This window comes from Octopus bimaculoides, chromosome 9, assembly GCF_046866305.1.
Source record: "Octopus bimaculoides isolate indiv1 chromosome 9, ASM4686630v1, whole genome shotgun sequence".
Classification (NCBI taxonomy): Eukaryota; Metazoa; Mollusca; class Cephalopoda; order Octopoda; family Octopodidae; genus Octopus; species Octopus bimaculoides.
This window is the reverse complement of record NC_142936.1, coordinates 15,869,149-15,877,194: the sequence shown is the minus strand read 5'-3', so window position 1 is coordinate 15,877,194 and position 8,046 is coordinate 15,869,149. Positions and strand designations below refer to the sequence as shown.

The following is an 8,046-nucleotide window of genomic DNA, read 5'->3' as shown; positions in this document are numbered from 1 at the left end:
ATGTAATTGATTTACGAGGGATCAGAACAAATGAATGTGTAGGTACGCAACAAAATACCGCAAGGTATTTTATCTCTGGTTCTACTGAATCTATCTCGAACAGTAATGGCAATTCTGTGTAAGCTTGAAGTTGTAAATCAACAGTTCGTGTACTGTATGAAGCTCGTAAACACCGACATATCTCTAGGTCTAGAAAAAGAAGAAATCAATTGTGGAACGCCCGTGACACTTTGGGAGTGCGTAATTCAATGTGACATTTTGTGTCAAGTCGACATTTTATTTTCTTTTTCAGGGTCAGAAGTCTCTATTTATCGCATATTCGAGAGTTACATAAAGAATGGAAATAATATGATAGCAGCAGTCATTCAACACAATGGTTATACATATATTAATATCCTCTTTCGCTTCGATGGAAGAGTGTAACAGAGCGCGATTCAATAAAGCAATACCGACAATGTAATATTCAATTGTTACAAAAGAATTGATAGCTAGAAACTATTACAAGTTATTACCTTATATATATGCTTAAGCAAACGCCAATATATATGTGTGTGTGTACACGCACTCCTGCGTATATATATATATATATATATATATATATATATATATATATATATATATATATATATATACACACATATGTATGCATACATTGTACGTACACATAAATACATGAATGTGCAAAAAGGCCGTCACACTTATATACATTTGCATACATAGATGTATTCTGTATGTGTGTAAAAAGAGAAAAAGAAAGGAAGCCGAAATGATAAAGCGGAACAGCATGAACACACATGGTTACAGAAGTATATAGCTATGCAACTCATTTGCATATATTTTAAATATCACCCTCTAACTCAATATTAAGATGCTCGAAGTCAAGTCGTCCGATTTTAATTGAATGTCTCCAACCTTCTTTTAAGCTAGTTCCTCTATTGATATTGCCTACAGGTAAGTTTCAACTCCTTTTTTATTATATGTGACTCGAAAATGGTACCTCATATAGAACCGTCATTGATGCCTGCGTATTTGGTGGTGATATGTTAAGGCTGTGGAAAAGCGGTGAATTGGCATCATCCGTTAAGCATCAGAGAAAAATGCCTTGAGAGATTAAGTTGAGTTTCTACAGTTCTAGGTAGAGATGAAGTTTCTACAGTTCTTGAGGGATTAATTTGAGTTTCTACAGTTTTAGTTGTTATCTAACAACTCCACAAACACACCCACAGACATAATTTTCTACATATGTAGTGGATATGAGCCGCCATGATTGACCGCTAGCTCCAAAAGCTTTTTTATTCTCTCTCTGTTTATTTCTTTGTGTTCCTTTCTGTTGAAGAGCGTAGACTCGAAACGTAAAAGACATTCTCACCTTCTCGAGCGTTAAACTAATACACTTATTTGTTGTTTATAAACCTGTCTTCGTCTTTTCTTTTTCTGTAAATTTCAACTAATATATATATATATATATAGGTAATCTTCAAGTTTAGGGGGAAAAAATAAATAAAAATATTCAAGGGAAGTAACTGAACATCTTACCAATATTCTCCGTACATCTCTGTTTATAAGTAAATCACACACGTGATTTGATTGACGTTAGGGTTAGGATTAGGGTGTGATTTATTTATAAACAGCTAGAAGAAAACGGATAATACTGGTAAGTCGTTCAGTTATTTCCCTTGAATATTTTTTTTTATCCCCCTAAACTTGAAGATTACCATATATATATATATATATATATATATATATATATATATATATTGTGTGTGTGTGATTGATCGCTAGCCACTAAACTGTTTTTAAAAAATTTTCTCTCTGCTTATTTCTGTTTTTCTTTCTGTTGAAGAGAATAGGCGTGAAATGCAGAAGAGTTTCTCACTTCCGGAGCGTTAAACTAATACATCTGTTTGTTGTTTACACACACGTCTTCGTCTTTTGTATTTTTTTTTTTTTGTAACTTCAATATATATATATATATATATATATATATATATATATATATATATATATATATATATATCACATAGACGAAGAAAAAAGACAAGAAAAAAAGCAATGCGAGAACGAACGTGGTATATGCAAAGTATTAATAACACGCTCAGAGAAGGAAAGAAAGCGTGGTTGTTTTACGTTTCTTCGGAAACACACACACACATATATATATATATATATATATACTCGCACACTTGTATATCTTTCTGTGTGTATGTATACGTGTTTTTGTACGTATACATTTGTATACACGTGTACTTTTGTGCATATATGTAGCTGTGTATTCACGTATATGTGTGTATCAGTATAAGTGAACAGATATACATGTACGTGTGTGTGTGTGTGTACATAATCCTAATAAAATTAAAATTTTTAAAAAGAAAAAAATCGCTTTGTGTGATGTTATAATTCAACGAAAACGCGTCTTACATACGAAGACGAGCTAAATAATCTAGTATATTGTCTTCGGAAACGATTGTGTGCAAAAGAAAATGTTCTTGGGGCAACAACGTGTGTAAAATAAACTATTCTTCTCGCAGCGACGTGTATAAAATAAACCTACCTAATGAATCGCTTACTGCTAAAAATTAATTTACCTGATTCACCTGTTAAGTAGCACGTATGACTGACATAGCATCATTGGCACGTTCTTACGTGAGTTTTATATGAAATAATCATGACATTCTGCAGAAGATAGTTGCTTCGGTTTCTTCACTTTCTTTCTCCCATCACGTTCACACCAATTAGCATCTGCTACAACGTCATATTTGATGAATGATAACATTGTGTAACAAAACGTTTATTTTTATTTTTGTCTTTGGCTAGTAAGTGTTAGTTCCTATTTGCTTCTATCTAGAAATCAAAGGAAATGACTACTATTCTCTTCAAACCTTGCTTTTGTGATCTGAACATCAATGTTTTGAAACTGACCTATTTTCCATTACATTTCAGGCAGATTCAGCGCTGAGTTGTTGAAGCAAAAATAACGTTATAGCAAATATTCTGCTCAATACCACAGATTTGCTTTTCAGTTGCTTGACTTTAACTACTGGGGCATATCCCTTAGTGGCTGACATGATGTGCATCTTTGATCATAAACACGAGTTGTTGGGGAAGCATAATACCCAAGTGTTGAGAAGGATTCTTTGAGATTTCAATAAAAGTGACAAAAGCAAAGTTTTAAGGAAATGTTAGCCATTTTTCATACTTTGTAGGAGTAAGCAAACCGGGAGCAACAGCTGCTACACAGGGACAAAAGATCGTGACACAGTGTAGTGCTTCTCCTACGATTGTGATAATGCTATCATCTATAGGTTTTGCAAGAATTAGAATTCACAGGACTGCCTGCCAGCTCTATATCCTGTCTTTTTCACGTTCGTTAATGTGAATTCAGTTTAGAGATGGAACATAAGCTTCGTATATCTGAATCTTCATTTTCACATGTAAATCAGCTTCCATATAATGTTCCCCAAACTTCTTCATCGGGATCAACAGAAGCACATGATATTGTCGTTATTATTTGGAGCCCAGAAGCATTTTGTCCGGCGTACTAACGATTCTGCTAGCTCACCGACTTAAAATGTGCCCTAAATAACGTAAAAATCATTGTTTTGGGTGAGCTGGCAGAATCGTTAGTATGCCGGATGAAATGCTTCGAAACATTTTGTCCGTCTTTACATCTTGAATTCAAATTCCGTCGAGTTCGATTTTGCACATCCATCCTTCTGGGGTACTAGTTGATAAAATAGGTACTAGTTGAGTACAGGGCTCGATGTAATTGACTAGTTCCCTGCCCGAAATTTCAGCCCTTGTTCCTAGAGTATAAAGAATTAGAGCCCAAATTAGTGATCTGGCAGAATCGTTAAGACGCCAGACAAAATGCTTAGCAGCATTTCATCCGTCTTTACGTTCTGCGTTAAAATTCTGCCGAGGTCGACTTTGCCTTTCATCCTTTCGAGGTCGATAAAATGCTCTTACCAGTCGAGCGCTGGGGCCGACGGAATCGATTAAACACCTCCCCACTAAAGTTACTGGACTTATGCCAAAATTTGAAACTATTAATTAGTCTATGACAAACAAGGCTGGATTTAGGCCCATAGATGGGCTAAGCACTTAAAAGATTTTGGTACCCTCCATATGTATGCAACTCAAAATAAAACAACAAAAAAGCATAAAACAATATTTTTTTCAGAATGAAGCAAAACTAACAGTAAGATGGAAAATAAGGTTTACTTTTGTATATTTCCTGCTTATTTATGTTTAAAAAGTTTTCTCCTAATTTTTTGTTTTTTTTATTATTATTGCATTGCCTTTGATTAGATCCCCACTATGGGATCATGAACACTTCGAAATTAAATTTCCGATCATATAAACCACTTCAAATACTACTTTAGCATTTACCATTTCTTCGATGCCCCCTCCTTCCTTTGATACTCTAAGCACATGCTTATTTTGCTTAATGGTTAATCCAGTTAATGATAATAAAGGAGATTTTCTTTATTTTACATTCATGAGAGAAGGCAGCAGTATCCATAACAATTTACCTGGCCTGAATGCTTGTAACTGATGCTTCTAAAGGCATTTCAAAATGCCAGGTTGTACTGTTAAACAGCCCAAGAGACATAATAGTGACTACCTTTTCCCATGTATTCTTCAACTTGGCTGTGAGCTGAGGGAGATTTGGACACCAGTTCTATGCTGAGTAATCGTTTAGATACTCCATCATATATCAGTTTTTGGAAGCATTCACTGCCAAATACTTTTAATTATATTTCTCTTTTGATCCGGACTTAAAGCTGTTCAAATGGCCTAGCTGTTCTAGCTGGCTCAGCAGCACAACTTCCTAAACATGCGAAGCACTCAAATCTTTCTTAAGAATATAAAGCCTTATATGTGTTAACAATGTATTTAAGTACTGCGGTTGATGCAAGTATAGCTTAATTTCGAAAACATACTTCTCCCCCCCCCCCCCCATGTTACACTCCTGTTCCTTTTCTACATTGACTTAACTAATGCTTTTGATTCACTATGGATAAATTTTGGTATATAAGTAAGGATGCCTAAATTTCATTTTTAATTTGTAGTGTCTCATATTTTCAACAGCTCTGATTCTGTTTTTTAAAGACTTGAAATCTTCACCATTCAGTGTGTGACCCACATAATTAACCTCGGCTTTTAATAATCATTTCTATTGTAGGCACAAGGCCTGCAATTTTGGGGGAGGGGCCAGTCGATTAGATCGACGCCAGTACACAACTGGTACTTAATTTATCGACCCTGAAAGGTTGAAAGGCAAAGTCGACCTCGGCGGAATTTGAACTCAGAACGTAAAGACAGACGAAATATCGCTAAGCATTTGGCCCGGTGTGCTAACAATTCTGCTAGCTTCCCGCCTTCCGTGATATTAATATTAAACCATGAAAATTTTCGAGGAGTTACCATAGCAGAAAATTGCATTTTCAGGTTATAACGAAGGGTCACCGAGATGAAAATGATTGAATGTTTCTTCAGTATAGTGACTTGACTCCCCGAAAGGGTGAAAGGCAAAGTCGACCTCAGCGGAATTTGAATTCAGAACGTAGCAACGGGCGAAATACCGCTAAGCATTTTGTCCAGCGCGCTAACGGTTCTGCCAGTTCACAGCCTTACTTGGGCTTTTAATAATACCTTCGTTTAAGTAGTAGAACTATGTGTAAATACTTTCAGTGTCTGTCTAATACATTTCAGTCGCAAAACTTTGGTCAGACTGAGGTTATGATAAACGACACATTCCAAACGTTTCACGGCTGGGATCGAACACAAAATTACAGTGGCAATATTTCTTTGCATATATATAACTTAGTGTTTATTCAGTCAACGGGATTTGCGCAACTAGAGTGACTCTACCAAATCTTTGGAAATTGTCCAATTCATTATGTATCTGTTCACAAACAGGGGTGGGTGAATAATGGTTTCTTCGAATGAATAACAGACTGACGGGGATTTATCGCTCTTTCCTTTCTACTAGAAAACAGGCGATTTAATCTCCGACTACATCACTATATTTACAGAGTATTTTCCTTAGAGGTCAGCTGTAAATATTTACCTTCTTTACCATCCCGAAATTATGCTATCAACTCTACCAAGTAAGTTTACATTTCAGTGATTGTTTAACATTTAAAATTCTACATTCCATGTAATGTTCTGAAACGTGCATGCGAGAACAATTTTCCATTAATGCCTCTATTGGTTTTCCATTTATACTATTTATTATTACATAACTCTGCACTGCAGTCATTCATTCAAAGTGGGCTTAAATAAACATTGTATCTAGCACAAGTGTCAATTTAAACCGTAAGTTCATTGCCAATAATATTTAGTTTCCCGTTTTCAACATGCTATCATTATAGGAATTATTTGTCACTTATAAACACGCTTTCTGCAGTACACTAATTAAACATATTATTCTGTGTAACATCAACAATCCAAGCAGAGGTGGAGACCCTTTTAGCGCTTTGGGAAACTTACAAATGCATATGTGTAGTGAAAAATGACACTCTAATTTTACATATTCATAGGTACACAACGCATATTAAATAACTGCTTCCTGCTTATAAATTAAACTGTTCTTTTTATATATATATATTTTAAAGACTTTGTCACTAGGTGTTCTCAGATGTGAACGCAGGTACAGTGTTTCTCGCGTTTGCTATATGCATTCGCTCAGTATGCAAGAAATAGTAATCAAATCTCTCTCAAATCTAAAGATGTGGAAGGACAGTTTAAATAATATAGTCCATCGGTTCCCCTCAAAGACGAAATGAACACAATTTTATCATAGATGAGGTGGATCAGGATTAAGCTGCGGCTAAGTGATAATATATATATATCTCTTTTAATCTTTTTTTTTTTACTCTTTTACTTTTTTTCAGTCATTTGACTGCGGCCATGTTGGAGCACCGCCTTTAGTCGAGCAGATCGACCCCCAGGACTTATTCTTTGTAAGCTTAGTACTTATTCTATCGGTCTCTTTTTGCCGAACCGCTAAGTTACGGGGACGTAAACACACCACCATCGGTTGTCAAGCGATGGTGGGGGGACAGACACAAACACACACACACACACACACACACACACACACACACACACACACACACACACACACACACAAACACACACACACACACACACACACACAAACACACACATATATATATATATATATATATATATATATATATATATATATATATATACGACGGTCTTCTTTCAGTTTCCGTCTACCAAATCCACTCATAAGGCTTTGGTCGGCCCGAGGCTATAGTGGAAGACACTTGCCCAAGGTGCCACGCAGTGGGACTGAACCCGGAACCATGTGGTTTGTAGGAAAGCTACTTACCATACAGCCACTCGAGATGAAAAATAATCATAATATATACTGATAAATTCGAGCAAGTGTCATCACTTTGCTTATTGTCACAAAGTTTTCTGTTGTACCCACCCACTGGTCCTCTTCAAGTGTCTGTTGTATTCGGAGGCGCTCTCGGAACTTTCAGTGAATTCACGTAATAAAATAATTTCAAAGTTATTGTCAGCTTTGTGTTTAATAAATCATCTATTATAATTCATATTCAAGTATACATTGTGGTTTCAGATATACTTCATTGTCATAAGTTGATAGTGAAAGTTTTTTTTTTTTAAGAAAGAGTTCATAAAAAGAATTAAAATAATATTTTCAACAAATAATTAAACTCTGTCAAAAAAGTGAATTATTTTAATGTGCAAACGTCATATGCTTGCCATCCACCGAAACATATGAAATAAAGGAAAACCGTCACGGCATCCAAAATAGAAACGTAAAATTGACGAACAGCTAAACTGAAAACTGTTATGAAAACATAAGCTTCTGTATTGATTCAGTGACTAGCAGACTGTTATAATTTTAATTATTTCAGATTTTGAAAACAAGTGTGCTATTGAATTCATTGAGAACTTAGAACAACATCGTACAAGGCATAATTAACCAAAGCTTTCTTTCGGTATATCTTATTCTTGTGAAATAAAAAGTATTTATTCTGC

At 35.2% G+C, this 8,046-nt stretch overlaps 1 long non-coding RNA gene across 1 annotated transcript; it reads left to right on the top strand.

Moving 5' to 3' along the window:
* Positions 1–653: 653 nt before the first annotated feature.
* On the top strand, positions 654–7,161 carry LOC149133988 (uncharacterized). Its single transcript, XR_016243055.1, has 3 exons — positions 654–951; positions 2,941–6,113; positions 6,900–7,161. It is a non-coding gene; the product is annotated as an uncharacterized LOC149133988 (long non-coding RNA).
* The last annotated feature ends 885 nt before the right edge of the window (positions 7,162–8,046 follow it).